Here is a 15,395-nt window from a genome sequence, read left to right as displayed (position 1 = left end):
ACATTAAGAATTCATCAAAACAAAAAAAATTCCTAAATAGAAACATGAACAATAATATTATGTCTACAAATGTAAGGCGGCCAATTTAGCAATTCAATCAACCGTCCAATAGTCTGCAGGACTGGAATATCCTCCATTACATGAGAGGTGAAGGAGATTAATCCCAGTATAATATACCCAAGGATGATTTATAATGCTTTTCACCTATTGTATAAATATATATTTTTTTCCCTGTATGTATTAAAATATTACTTTCATGCAAACAACATAATAATAATTTAATATGTGAACTGACTGAACACACATTATTATTATCTGCAGCTTTGATATGTGTAATACTAATTATCAGCCATTAGGTGGCAGCATCTTGCCTGAAAAAATAGTTTTCTATCCCTTATATCAGGGGTTTCCAAAAACGTTCTAAACAAAGGGCCAGTTTACTGTCCTTCAGATTTTATTGGGGCCGGACTAAGGCCAGTGGAAGTATAAAATGCCTTTGGCTTGGTGGTTAGTGGGAGTAAAAAAAGCACCTGTAGTCAGAAAGTGGAGGAACAGTTCCCCATTATTAGTGTCAGTGGGAGGAATAGTGCCCCATCATTGGTGTCAGTAGGAGGAATAGTGCCCCATCATTGGTGTCAGTGGGAGGAATAGTGCCCCATCATTGGTGTCAGTTGGAGGAATAGTGCCCCATCATTGGTGTCAGTGGGAGGAATAGTGCCCCATCATTGATGTCATTGGGAGGAATAGTGCCCCATCATTGGAGTCAGTGGGAGGAATAGTGCCCCATCATTGGTGTCAGTGGGAAGAATAGTGCCCCATCATTGGTGTCAGTGGGAGGAATAGTGCCCCATCATTGGAGTCAGTGGGAGGAATAGTGCCCTATCATTGGAGTCAGTGGGAGGAATAGTGCCCTATCATTGGAGTCAGTGGGAGGAATAGTGCCCTATCAATGGAGTCAGTGGGAGGAATAGTGCCCCATCATTGGTGTCAGTGGGAGGAATAGTGCCCTATCATTGGTGTCAGTGGGAGGAATAGTGCCCCATCATTGGAGTCAGTAGGAGGAATAGTGCCCTATCATTGGAGTCAGTGGGAGGAATAGTGCCCTATCAATGGAGTCAGTGGGAGGAATAGTGCCCCATCATTGGTGTCAGTGGGAGAAATAGTGCCCTATCATTAATATCAGTGGGAGGAATAGTGCCCTCTTATTGGTATCAGTGGGAGGAATAGTGCCCCATCATTGGTGTCAGTGGGAGGAATAGTGCCCTATCATTGGTGTCAGTGGGAGGAATAGTGCCCCATCATTGGTGTCAGTGGGAGGAATAGTGCCCCATAATTGGTGTCAGTGGGAGAAATAGTGCCCCATCATTGGTGTCAGTGGGAGAAATAGTGCCCCATCATTGGTGTCAGTGGGAGGAATAGTGCCCTATCATTGGTATCAGTGGGAGGAATAGTGCCCCATCATTGGTATCAGTGGGAGGAATAGTGCCCCATCATTGGTGTCAGTGGGAGGAATAGTGCCCTATCATTGGTGTCAGTGGGAGGAAAAGTGCCCCATCATTGGTGTCAGTGGGAGGAATAGTGCCCCATAATTGGTGTCAGTGGGAGAAATAGTGCCCCATCATTGGTGTCAGTGGGAGAAATAGTGCCCCATCATTGGTGTCAGTGGGAGGAATAGTGCCCCATCATTGGTATCAGTGGGAGGAATAGTGCCCTATCATTGGTATCAGTGGGAGGAATAGTGCCCCATCATTGATGTCATTGGGAGGAATAGTGCCCCATCATTGGAGTCAGTGGGAGGAATAGTGCCCCATCATTGGTGTCAGTGGGAAGAATAGTGCCCCATCATTGGTGTCAGTGGGAGAAATAGTGCCCCATCATTGGTGTCAGTGGGAGGAATAGTGCCCCATCATTGGTATCAGTGGGAGGAATAGTGCCCTATCATTTGTATCAGTGGGGGGAATAGTGCCCCATCATTGGTGTCAGTGGGAGGAATAGTGCCCCATCATTGGTATCAGTGGGAGGAATAGTGCCCTATCATTGGTGTCAGTGGGAGGAATAGTGCCCCATCATTGGTGTCAGTGGGAGGAATAGTGCCCTATCATTGGTGTCAGTGGGAGGAATAGTGCCCCATCATTGGAGTCAGTAGGAGGAATAGTGCCCTATCATTGGAGTCAGTGGGAGGAATAGTGCCCTATCAATGGAGTCAGTGGGAGGAATAGTGCCCCATCATTGGTGTCAGTGGGAGAAATAGTGCCCTATCATTAATATCAGTGGGAGGAATAGTGCCCTCTTATTGGTATCAGTGGGAGGAATAGTGCCCCATCATTGGTGTCAGTGGGAGGAATAGTGCCCTATCATTGGTGTCAGTGGGAGGAATAGTGCCCCATCATTGGTGTCAGTGGGAGGAATAGTGCCCCATAATTGGTGTCAGTGGGAGAAATAGTGCCCCATCATTGGTGTCAGTGGGAGAAATAGTGCCCCATCATTGGTGTCAGTGGGAGGAATAGTGCCCTATCATTGGTATCAGTGGGAGGAATAGTGCCCCATCATTGGTATCAGTGGGAGGAATAGTGCCCCATCATTGGTGTCAGTGGGAGGAATAGTGCCCTATCATTGGTGTCAGTGGGAGGAAAAGTGCCCCATCATTGGTGTCAGTGGGAGGAATAGTGCCCCATAATTGGTGTCAGTGGGAGAAATAGTGCCCCATCATTGGTGTCAGTGGGAGAAATAGTGCCCCATCATTGGTGTCAGTGGGAGGAATAGTGCCCCATCATTGGTATCAGTGGGAGGAATAGTGCCCTATCATTGGTATCAGTGGGAGGAATAGTGCCCCATCATTGATGTCATTGGGAGGAATAGTGCCCCATCATTGGAGTCAGTGGGAGGAATAGTGCCCCATCATTGGTGTCAGTGGGAAGAATAGTGCCCCATCATTGGTGTCAGTGGGAGAAATAGTGCCCCATCATTGGTGTCAGTGGGAGGAATAGTGCCCCATCATTGGTATCAGTGGGAGGAATAGTGCCCTATCATTTGTATCAGTGGGGGGAATAGTGCCCCATCATTGGTGTCAGTGGGAGGAATAGTGCCCCATCATTGGTATCAGTGGGAGGAATAGTGCCCTATCATTGGTATCAGTGGTTCACACAGCTGGCCTCAGAGGTGAAGAGAGACCAGATGGTCGCTGATCACCTCTATGATCTAGGACAGTGATGGCGAACCTTGGCACCCCAGATGTTTTTGGACTACATTTCCCATGATGCTCAACTACACTGCAGAGTGGATGAGCATCATGGGAAATGTAGTTCCAAAACATCTGGAGTGCCAAGGTTCACCATCACTGATCTAGGAGGTCCTGAGCAACATCATGACATCACTTCCAGTCTAAGTTTTGGTCCCTGTATAACAGTGCTTTGTGCTTATAAGGTGACAACGCTCTGTCCCTCTCTCCTTATGGTGGACTGACACATTGCTCAGCCATGGTCCTCTATTGTCACCATCAGGACGTCAGTCCGGTGCAATGATGTGCAGCTAAAGATGGAGTGAGTGCATATAGATAGGAAATGGCTGAAAGAGGCTGCAGGAGATCCGCAGGACGGAGATGGCGTGATAAATACACACCGTCTGATGATTTATAGACATGTGACATTTCATATTTTTTTTTATACATTTTATCTTCACAGCTGTGAAAGGATGATGGGTGTTGGGAACGGATGTAACACGCTGGGTTGTGCAACTTATTATAGTTTCATAGTTTCATAGTTAATTAGGTTGAATAAAGACACCAGTCCACCCAGTTCAACCTGAGTGAGTGTCTACAATTGTCCCTATCCCTGTACATTACTACACCCACATTGGTCTCTATCCTCAAGGAGCCCACAATCCAAGGTCCCCATTCATATACTAGGGCCAATTTTGGACAGAAGCCAATTAACCTACCTGCATGTCTTTGGAGTGTGGGAGGAAACCGGAGTACCTGGAAGAAACCCACACAGGCACAGGGAGAACATGCAAACTCCAGGCAGGTAGTGTCATGGTTGGGATCTGAACCAGCGACCTTCTTACTGCTAGGTGAGAGTGCTAACCACTACACCACTGTGCCACCCAAATTAGTGTCTGGTGATTTTATTTCCTTGCCATGTTTTTATAGACACGTGTTTATAATGCGCTGATCACATCTTCCCGCTGACAGTCACACGCCGCATGTCATCTTCAATTGAACAAAGCCCTGTGTCGCCTGTGCTAAATCCTGACAGCCAATCAGAATCTGTAACTGCTTTGCGGTTAAATCTTATTGGCTCTTTGCACCCCCCCCCCCCCCCCCATGGCTGCCAACGGCCAATGCGTCCCTGGAAACATCTCTGACCTTGACCAATCATAAAATGACGCTTCATCTTTCTGCAGCCTAATTATTTTCCATGGTTACTTTTTTTAGAAGTAAAATATTTCATTCTGCTCGTTGTTACGGGTTTCTACTTGGATGACAGTAATCAGTCTACGATTTCCTTTCTTTGTATTTCACGTCCTTTATATTTTTCTCCACATTTTGCTCTCATCCATCCTTTTGCTCTCATCCATTTGGTTTCAACCACTTCAATGCCGAGCACTTTCACCCCCCATCCTGCTCAGGGCAATTCACCCCCCATCCTGCCCAGGGCAATTCACCCCCCATCCTGCCCAGGGCAATTCACCCCCATCCTGCCCAGGGCAATTCACCCCCCATCCTGCCCAGGGCAATTCACCCCCATCCTGCCCAGGGCAATTCACCCCCATCCTGCCCAGGGCAATTCACCCCCCATCCTGCCCAGGGCAATTCACCCCCCATCCTGCCCAGGGCAATTCACCCCCCATCCTGCCCAGGGCAATTCACCCCCCATCCTGCCCAGGGTAATTCACCCCCCATCCTGCCCAGGGCAATTTTCAGCTTTCAGCCCTGTCACACTTTAGATCAGCCTTTCTCAACCTTTTCAACACAGAGGAACCCTTGAAATAGTTCTCCGGTCTCAGGGAATCTCCTGCTGAAAATTAAAAGTCTACAACTCATGATACATTAGTGTGATGGTCAGTGGGAAGAATGGTCCTCACACTTGTGGTCAGTGGGAAGAATTACCTCCTTACAGAGAGCTAAAAAGATGAATAGTGTGAGTGGGAAGTTATCTGAGAGGCAGAAATTGCCCAATGCTGAAGGAACCCCTACAACCTCTGGAGCAACCCTGGTTGAGAATCACTGGTTTAGGGGATCAACTGCAGAGATAAAACGATAATTCTCCCCTCTACAAGACTCTGGTCCGGCCGCACCTGGAGTATACTGTCCAGTTCTGGGCACCAGTCCTCAGGAAGGATGTACTGGAAATGGAGCGACTACAAAGAAGGGCAACAAAGCTAATAAAGGGTCTGGAGGATATTAGTTATGAGGAAAGGTTGTGAGCTCTGAACTTATTCTCTCTGGAGAAGAGACGCCTGAGAGGGGATATGATTTCATTATATAAATACCGGACTGGTGACCCCACAGTATATAAATACCGGACTGGTGACCCCACAATATATAAATACCGGACTGGTGACCCCCACAATATATAAATACCGGACTGGTGACTCCACAGTATATAAATACCGGACTGGTGACCCCACAATATATAAATACCGGACTGGTGACCCCACAATATATAAATGCCATACTGGTGACCCCACAATTTATAAATACCGTACTGGTGACCCCACAATATATAAATACCATACTGGTGACCCCACAATATATAAATGCCATACTGGTGACCCCACAATTTATAAATACCGTACTGGTGACCCCACAATATATAAATACCGGACTGGTGACCCCACAATATATAAATACCGTACTGGTGACCCCACAATAGAGATAAATCTTTTTTGTGGAAGGGAGTTTAACAAGACTCATGGCCACTCATTAAAATGAGAAGAAAAGAGGCTTAACTTTAAATTACATAGAGGGTTCTTTACTGTAAGAGCAGCAAGGATGTGGAATTCCCTTCCACAGGTGGTGGTCTCAGTGGGGGGCATCGATAGTTTCAAAAAATGATTATATAAGCACCTTATCGACCGCAACATACAGGGATATACAATGTAATACTGACATATAATTACACACATAGGTTGGACTTGATGGACTTGTGTCTTTTTTCAACCTCACCTACTATGTAACTATGTAACTTTGAATGACATGCAACACTGTACCCATATGACATTTTTATCTTTTTTTTATTTATTTTTTGCGACAGATAGAGCTTTCTTTTGGTAGTATTTAATCACCACTGGGGTTTTTATTTTTTTGCTAAACTCCCTCCAGAGGTGGTTCTGGTCAGCTCAGTAGATTGATTTAAAGTGGAAACCCTTACAAACCACTTTGACCTACAGGTAAGCCTAGATTAAGGCTTACCTGTAGGTCCAAGAAATATCTCCTAAACCTACACGGTTTAGGAGGTATTTACTAAAAGACAGTCACCGCTGCTAACGGCGATGTGGCGGCTCCTGTGCGCATGCACGGGAGTGACATCATCGCTGCTCCGGCGCTGTGAGTGGCCGGAGCAGCGATACCCGGAAGAAGATGGACGCTCGGGACTACAGGGGACAGCGGTGACTTCGCTGGCTCCTGTTACAGGTAAGTGACACATAATGGACTACTATGCGATGCGATGCGATGCGATGCATAGTATTCCATTATGCTTTACCTTTGCAGGGAGACAAAGAGGAAGTAAACCCATCAGGGTTTACTTCCTCTTTAAGAAAGGCCTGGATTCTTTCCTAAATGTACATAATATAACTGGGTACTAATATATATATAGGTAAAGTTGATCCAGGGAAAATCTGATTGCCTCACTGGGATCAGGAAGGAATTTTTTCCCCTGCTGTAGCAAATTGGATCATACTTTTATGGGGTTTTTCTCCTTCCTCTGGATCAACTGTGGGTATAGGATTGGGTACATGGGATTGTACGATATTTTTTATTTATTTATTTGTTGTTTTTTTTTTTTATGATTGAACTAGATGGACTTGTGTCTTTTTTTCAACCTGGCTAACTATGCAACTAAACAAACAAAAAAGACTGAAAATTTTGAAAAAAAAAAAAAACATTTTCTGTTTCTGTTATAAAATTTTGCACAGAAAATGGAATGGTATTTAATTATATAAATTTAAATATGAATATAAAATATATAAGGAGTAGGCAGAACGTAAAGATGGCACAAATAAATTAGAAAATAAATATACACAGAGCACATATAAAGGAGATTTGAGTGAACCATATAAATGAATACTAATAATAATAGGAGAAGAATAATTAAACAACATTTTTTCTCTCCCCGTCAGATGCCCTATAAGGAGAGAGGGGGGGAGGGAGCAGGAAACGGGAGTCGCTGGGGGAGCCGAAACCCAGAGCCGATATATATGTATGAGAAAAGAATTGATTCTATTATACAACTATATGTAAACGGTAAATGTAATAAGAGAGAAAATTTTAAATAAAGACTGAATTATTAAATAAAATATGGGATTGTATGATATTTTTTATTTATTTGTTGTTGAATTGAACTAGATGGACTTGTGTCTTTTTTAACCTGGCTAACTATGCAACTAAACAAACAAAAAAAGACTGAACATTTTGAAAAAACAATAAACATTTTCTATGTTTCTGCTATAAAATTTTGCAAAAAAGTACTTTTTCTTCTACACTGATAGGCACTCATGAGGCTGCACCGATCGGCACTGGTGAAGCTGCACTAATAGGCACTGATCAGGCTGCACTGATGGGCTGCATTGATGGGCACTGATGAGGCTGCACTGATGGGCACTGATGAGGCTGCACTGATGGGTACTGATGAGGCTGCACTGATGGGCTGCATTGATGGGCACTGGTGAGGCTGAATTGATGGGCACTTGTGAGGCTGCACTGATGGGCACTGAGGCTACACTGATGGACACTGATGAGGCTTCACTGATGGGCACAGATGAGGCTACACTGATGGGCACAGATGAGGCTGCACTGATGGGCACAGGTGAGGTGGCACTGATGAGGCTGCATTGATGGGCACTGATGAGGCTACACTGATGCGTTGCATTGATGGGCACTGGCGAGGCTGCACTGATGGGCACTGATGAGGCTACACTGATGGGCACTGAGGAGGCACACTGATGGGCACTGATGAGGTACACTGATGGGCACTGATGAGGTACACTGATAGGCACTGATGAGGCTGCACTGATGGGCATTGATGAGGCTGCACTGATAAAATGCACTGATGAAGAGGCACTGATGAGGCTGCACTAATAAGGTGGCACTGATAGGCAGCACTGATGGGCACTGATATGATGCCCTCGTTGGCACTGATATGCTACACTGATGAGTCTGCATTGATAATCAGGGCATAATCAGGGATTAATGTGAGCTTGTAAAGCATTGCTACTGTGATTGGGGGATGGCAGGTGCAGTGCACAGGGTCTTGCAGACTATTCCTCCAGCCCCAGGTCCATACTGAGGAAGGATTGATTGACTATGAGTGCGGTGATGTACTCCATTGAGCACATCTCTCCATTCCCTGTGAATGGATGATGCGGCTGTGGGGAGAAGAACCCTGCAATTCAGATAAGTGGGGTGGGGAGGTGTGGAATGGCAAGTTGTTTGGGGGGGTTATAAATAATTTTCTAGCAAAAAAATACTGATTTAAACTTTAAAATATGAGCGGAAGTTCCACTTTTGGGTGGAACTCCACTTTAAGGTCAAAAATGTTTAGGCTTTACACCCACTTTAAAAGCAAAAGATCAAAAAAAAAAAAAGAAATCAGGCATTTATAAAAAAATTAAAAATGGATTACTTCCAAGGCCATAGAGGCGATCAAAGACGATCTAGTCTTCAATCACATCTGTAACCAACCACTCACTGCACCATCAGATTGTTTCTCGGGTGAGCTGGCAGCAACAGTGAGCCCAAGAAACACCGCTGAGAGGGGTGGACGTCCCCTCCCGCCGCTTCTGAAAGCATTCCAGCGGCTCATGAGCCACTTCACAAGAAAGCCAGCCGCCGGCTGAAAAAAACAATACTTGGGTTTTAACTGACCACTTGCAAACAGGCCCCGGACTGGTCATAGGGCACACCGGGCGTTTGCCCAGTGGGCCTCCGGGCTGCATGTCCTAAGAAGAGCAGCCTGTTGATGACCAGGAGGATTTAAGCGGCGACCGTGGCCCGGACTAACACAGACCATGGCCGCCGCTTACCTCCTGCTATGCGTCCGTGCCAAAAGCAGGACTGGCGCCAGCAAACTAAGACATGCAGAAGAAGGTGGGAGAGAAGTACCTGCAGGGGCAGACACCTCCCCGGCCAGCCTCTGGAGATATACCTGCACTCGGCGGCCTCTCTCCAACACCGGCCGGCACACTGTGACAGCTGCACAGGGAGGAAGGTGAGTGCACTGAACTGATCAAGTGTGTGTTACAGCCAAAGTGCCGCCCCGTAGAGGTGGGGAAGGGGGGTGGATTGGGACTGTCTCTTTGCTGCACCAAAGAAGCAAGTGTCATTTCTTCAGAAATTGAAGAAATGACACTTGTCTACAATGTAAAGTAGTGAGTGTACAGCTTGTATAACGGTGTAAATTTCCTGTCCCCTCAAAATAACTCAACACACAGCCATTTATGTCTAAACCGCTGGCAACAAAAGTCAGTACACCCCTAAGTGAAAATGTCCAAATTGGCCCAATTAGCCATTTTCCCTCCCCGGTGTCATGTAACTCGTTAGTGTTACAAGGTCTCAGGTGTGAATGGGGAGCAAGTGTGTTAAATTTGGTGTTATCGCTCTCACTCTCTCATACTGGTCACTGGAAGTTCAACATGGCACCTCATGGCCAAGAACTCTCTGAGGATCTGAAAAAGAGAATTGTTGCTCTACATAAAGATGGCCTAGGCTATAACAAGATTGCCAAGACCCTGAAACTGAGCTGCAGCACGGTGGCCAAGACCATACAGCGGTGTAACAGGACAGGTTCCCCTCAGAACAGGCCTCGCCATGGTCCACCAAAGAAGTTGAGGTCACGTGCTCAGCGTCATATCCAGAGGTTGTCTTTGGGAAATAGACGTATGAGTGCTGCCAGCATTGCTGCAGAGGTTGTAGGGGTGGGGGGTCAGCCTGTCAGTGCTCAGACCATACGCCGCACACTGCATCAAATTGGTCTGCATGGCCGTCATCCCAGAAGGAAGCCTCTTCTGAAAGACCACAAACAGTTTACTGAAGACAAGCAGACTAAGGACACGGATTACTGGAACCATGTCCTGTGGTCTGATGAGACCAAGATAAACGTATTTGGTGTCAGATGGTGTCAGGTGTGTGGGGGCAACCAGGTGAGGAGGACAAAGACAAGTGTGTCTTGTCTACAGTCAGGCATGGTGGTGGGAATGTCATGGTCTGGGGCTGCATGAGTGCTGCCGGCACTGAGGGGCTACAGATCATTGAGGGGACCATGAATGGCAACATGTACTGTGACATACTGAGACAGAGCATGATCCCCTCCCTTCAGAGACTGGACCGCAGGGCAGTATTCCAACATGATAACCACCCCAAACACACCTCCAACACCACCACTGCCTTGCTAAAGAAGCTGAGGGTAAAGGTGATGGACTGGCCAAGCATGTCTCCAGACCTAAACCCTATTGATCATCTGTGGGACATCCTCAAACGGAAGGTGGAGGAGCGCAAGGTCTCCAACATCCACCAGCTCTGTGATGTCATCATGGGGGAGGGAAAGAGGACTCCAGTGGTGACCTGTGAAGCTCTGGTGACCTCCATGCCCAAGAGGGTTAAGGCAGTGCTGGAAAATAATGGCGGCCACACAAAATATTGACACTTTGGTCCCAATTTGGACATTTTCACTTAGGGGTGTACTGACTTTTGTTGCCAGCGGTTTAGACATTAATGGCTGTGTGTTGAGTTATTTTGAGGGGACAGGAAATTTACACTGTTATACAAGCTGTACACTCACTACTTTACATTGTAGACAAGTGTCATTTCTTCAGTGTTGTCACATGCAAAGATAGAAGAAAAGATTTACAAAAATGTGAGGGGTGTACTTACTTTTTTAAGATACTGGATATATATGTATTTCAGTCGGCAAGTGGTTAAATGTTCTTTTTCCGATTAAAAAAGAAACAATGTATAAACTGATCTGGGTTGGGTACCCTGCGGTCACCTGACACCGCACCGCATATGATTGGTGGGAAATTGTACTCAGATATCGGTAGTGAAGCCCCTGATTGCCCTCTGCTGGTCACCTGACACACACGCATGTTCTGCTCGTGGTGTTCAGCTGACTATCATACAGAACATTATAGAGAATCATCACATACGGTACAATGGCTCAGCCAATCACCACTTTCAACAACCCCATCAATGGATTGCGCATTAAGTTGCCCTATGGAGGATGGAAGTATCCCCAAAACGTAAAGAAAAAATGACAAGATAGCTCATTAAAAGATAAAATAAAAAAACAGCATTTGCAACAATATTTAGTAAAAAGAGAATTCCCCTGCAGTACTTTTTTTCTGCCACTAGATGTCCCCAGTCCAATGGCCAGCATCATTCAACCCACTTCCTATGAGGCCAGGTTGTCCCGGACGTGCCCCCAGCCTGTGATTGGACAGTGAAAGGAGAAGCAGCACAGTGATGAGCTCATCTCTTTGTCACCCTGTTCACTCCTCCTATCAGCATGCCTCTTGTCAGGACATGAATTGATTGGCTCTTTGTGTTGCTTCTTCCTCTCACACTCCAGCCCTGCATTTAGGGCCCGTTCCCGTGCAGCTTCCCGCACCGCATTTCGATTGCAATGCCCTCGCTACACCCCAAACACACGTGTCAACCACATTGCGTTTGCCTGCACTGAATCGCATAGTACAAAAGTACCATGCGATGCGGTTGCCACACATTTTAAAAAAGTAGTGCACGCACTACTTTTGGTGCAGTGCGATTTCAGGCCGTTCAAAACGAATGGGGTTGAAATCGCACTACACAGAACTGCATGTGAAGCAAACAGGAACAGTACAGCGCTCCTGTTGCGATTCCCATGCAGCTCCTAGTGTGACCAGGCCCTTAAATGCAAGGCTATCACTTCTTCATCCCACTCCTTCAGGCCGCATTCACACTTTTGCATAGTGATTTTGGATGAGCGATTTGCATGCGATTTTCATGTGTCGCTTTCATTCTATGAGCTGCCCTATGCGTATTTGCCCCCTCCTGCTCCTTTTTGGGGCGACAAGTGTAGTGTGTTTTTAAATCTTGCGTTTTGCAGCGACCGCATTGCGGCAGAATCTCATTGCCTGTTGGGGTGTCATTAAAGAATAACGGCACCCAAAAGCGCATTGCACATTTTGCAACAATTTGGGATCGAGGGCAGAATCCCCGCAATCCCAAATCGCAGGTAACTGATTACATTGTTGCCAAGTCAAGAGCTCGTAGTGATGTGATGAATTACAGTCGTATGTTGCAAGTTAATCCTTTCTGGATAAGAAATGTTTAAAGTCAAAAAGCACTTTGATTTGACTTTACATTCTCTGGATCAAAGTTGCCTCAAAAGTCGCATCAAAGTCGTGCAAGAACCCTTTTCTGAAGCAGCAGCGACTTCTGTAGTGTCTGTAGGAACTCCTCTCATAGAAAAGCATTAAAATTCACATGTCCAGCGACTTATGGTCTCACAAGTCAGATCCCAAGTTGTACAATTGTGAAAGGAGCATTATTGTCAAAGCTCAAGTCTCCGTTCACATTAGTGCGACTTTTTAATGCGACTCTGACATTCAAGTCACAAGAAAGTCACATCGAAGTAGCGCAGGAGCACTTCCAACATTTCTACGACTTTGAGGTGCACAGATTGGAACTGGTGCAATTAAAATCAATGGGCTAAGACTTGTCATGCGACTTTATGTGTCCAAAGTCGCATGATTAGCCACGTTAGGGTGAACGAAGCCTAACTGAATAAGCTAAAGTTAAAAGCTGATTGGTTACTAGGCAGAGCTTTGTGTCTTTGATATGTGCCCCAAGAACAATTTAAAATCAAAAAACTTGTAAGAAAAAGTTCCTTTTTTTGCTTTCTCTATCACATTTGTAGACTTTCCTCTACTTCCTGTTCTAGAAACACAACAGGAAGTGAGAGGAAATCCTTCAAATGGGAGAGGACTCCCCTCATCGGAACCTCTGTCCTTATTGGAAGATTCTCCCTTCTATTCCTGTTAAGGTGACAACTCGGAACTTTTGGGTTTGCTGTCACTGACAGTGGTCAGCAGGACGAACCCAGAGGGCGGATCTCCCCACCGGGGACACAGACAGCAATCTAAACCTGACACGTCTTTTAGCCTTCCTTATCTCTACTTAAAACAGAAAGTAAAACTGTTGGCGTGAGATACACGTTAATTGGCTGTACAATGTGATTGTTGCATCTAGAAGTGCAATTAAAGGCAAACACCTTTTTTTAGTTTTGGATAGAGTGGGGAGGAATGGAACCCCCTGTCAGGCTTTTATTGCTGTCTGTCTCCCCGTTAGGGTGACTCGCCCTCTCTGTTCCCGAATCGCGGACTGAATCGCCACCATTCCTCCTGCGATCCCGAATCCCGTCAAATTGCGGGGAACGCCCGTCCCATCCTGTCACTTCCAATGGCACCCCGATCGCGATAATCGTGGTAAAATCACACAAACAGAATTGTGGGACGCCTGCATACTTCTTTTGGGCGACAGGCGTCCCCGCCAACGGCCGCCTGCCCGTTAGGGGAGCCGCCCCCTCTTTCCAAGCCACACCCCTATTTGCAATGGATAGATTCATGCATAGCATGAATCTATCCACGCCCACCGCAGCTACCCCCTATTCATGCATCCGGCCCCTTTCAGGGCACCAGGCGCATGAATTACAGCGGCCAGGTTTTTTTTTTTTTTAAGCACCTGATTAGAGCCAGGAACCCTAGGCTTCAAAATCGGGTGGGATCAGGTTGCAGAGAATGCGAACGGAGCCCACCCAGGTGTGTTAAAATAGCGAATGAACATTCGCTGTTGAAACACTGATCCTCAATCCGGCCAATCAGAAGCAGGCGTGAGACTCGTTTTCCGATTAGCCGAAAAGAGAAGACTCCTGATTGGCCGCTGAGGAGGAGGGAGGAAACAGAAGCCGCCACCGCCGTGGAGAGCAGGAGAATGGGAGGCAGGTGAGCAAGGGAAGCCACCAGTGATGGGGTAAGTGCTACCAACCCACCGGAGGGGGGGGTGGGTTGTGGCATACTGTTTGCCGCTGCCCCCAAAAAAAATTCCATCAGCTGCCACTGCATCCCGCGATTCTGTTTGTGTGGCGATTCATCAGGCTGCCATTGGAAGTGATGGGGATCGCACGGCGTCCCCGCGATGCGCCGTGATTCGGGATCGTGGGCAGAATCGTGGCGATTCCGCACACGGTCCAGAAACGCCAAGATATGAACGGAGCCTAATTGCCCTGTTGACGATCATTATGGGAAAGTGAAAGAAAAATCTTAAGTTTGAGGTTGCCACCAGAACAGGAATAGAGGGGGGAAATCGTCTAATGGGGGAGGGGACACTAGTTCTGGTGACAACTCACTTTAGAGGGATTTCCTCCCACTTCCTGTTATGGCTGTGGGACAGGAAGTGATGAAAAATCCCCCCCTTAAGGGGACACAGATGCTAAAATGAAAACTGACAGGAAATGCAATACAAATGCATTACAACACATGACATCACTTCCGAATTTTTATTCTGTCATATGAGAATTTTCGTGACGTTAGTAAACTCATCAGATTCGATCTGCGATTATCATGCAAAAGAAAAACGTACGATCATTCGTTCTGATAATCTTATCTTGTGTACCGGGCATAAGGAAGGCTTATACCTTATGCCCGGTACACATAAGATTATCGGAACGAATGATCGTACGTTTTTCTTTTGCTTGATAATCGCAGATCGAATCTGATGAGTTTACTAACGTCACGAAAATTCTCATACGACAGAATAAAAATTCGGAAGTGATGTCATGTGTTGTAATGCATTTGTATTGCATTTTCGAACGACAGCTGTACTGATTAAGCGAAAATCATGCGATCATGCATCGTACGGAAAACAATTTTGTTCATGTCCGATAGAATAATAATATCGGATGAACTGCCATGATCGTCCCTCGAAAGCTCTGTGCTAATGATCCGATTGTCATACGATCGCTTCGGAAGCTGTGTTTTTTCCGTACGATTTTTTGTTAGACTCGGTTCACATATACGCAAATCGGATGAGCTTTTTAACCACATCCGATTCGCATAACACGTGACCCGGACTTGCTTTCGAAGGAGCCGGTTCACACGCGTTCCCGAGCAGCTGCGGCCCAATTTTGAAAAGGGTCCCGTGC

At 46.3% G+C, this 15,395-nt stretch overlaps 1 protein-coding gene across 1 annotated transcript in view; it reads right to left on the bottom strand.

Annotated features, from left to right (window-relative positions):
* Positions 1-15,395, bottom strand: part of RASSF1 (Ras association domain family member 1) — a 70,192-nt gene that overhangs the window by 53,560 nt on the left and 1,237 nt on the right.

Source organism: Lithobates pipiens, unplaced genomic scaffold (genome assembly GCF_037356315.1).
Source record: "Lithobates pipiens isolate NorthernLeopardFrog02 unplaced genomic scaffold, aLitPip1_a1.2 Scaffold_23, whole genome shotgun sequence".
Taxonomy (NCBI): domain Eukaryota; kingdom Metazoa; phylum Chordata; class Amphibia; order Anura; family Ranidae; genus Lithobates; species Lithobates pipiens.
The sequence above is the reverse complement of the archived record's forward strand: the minus strand, read 5'-3'. Positions and strand labels throughout refer to the sequence as shown.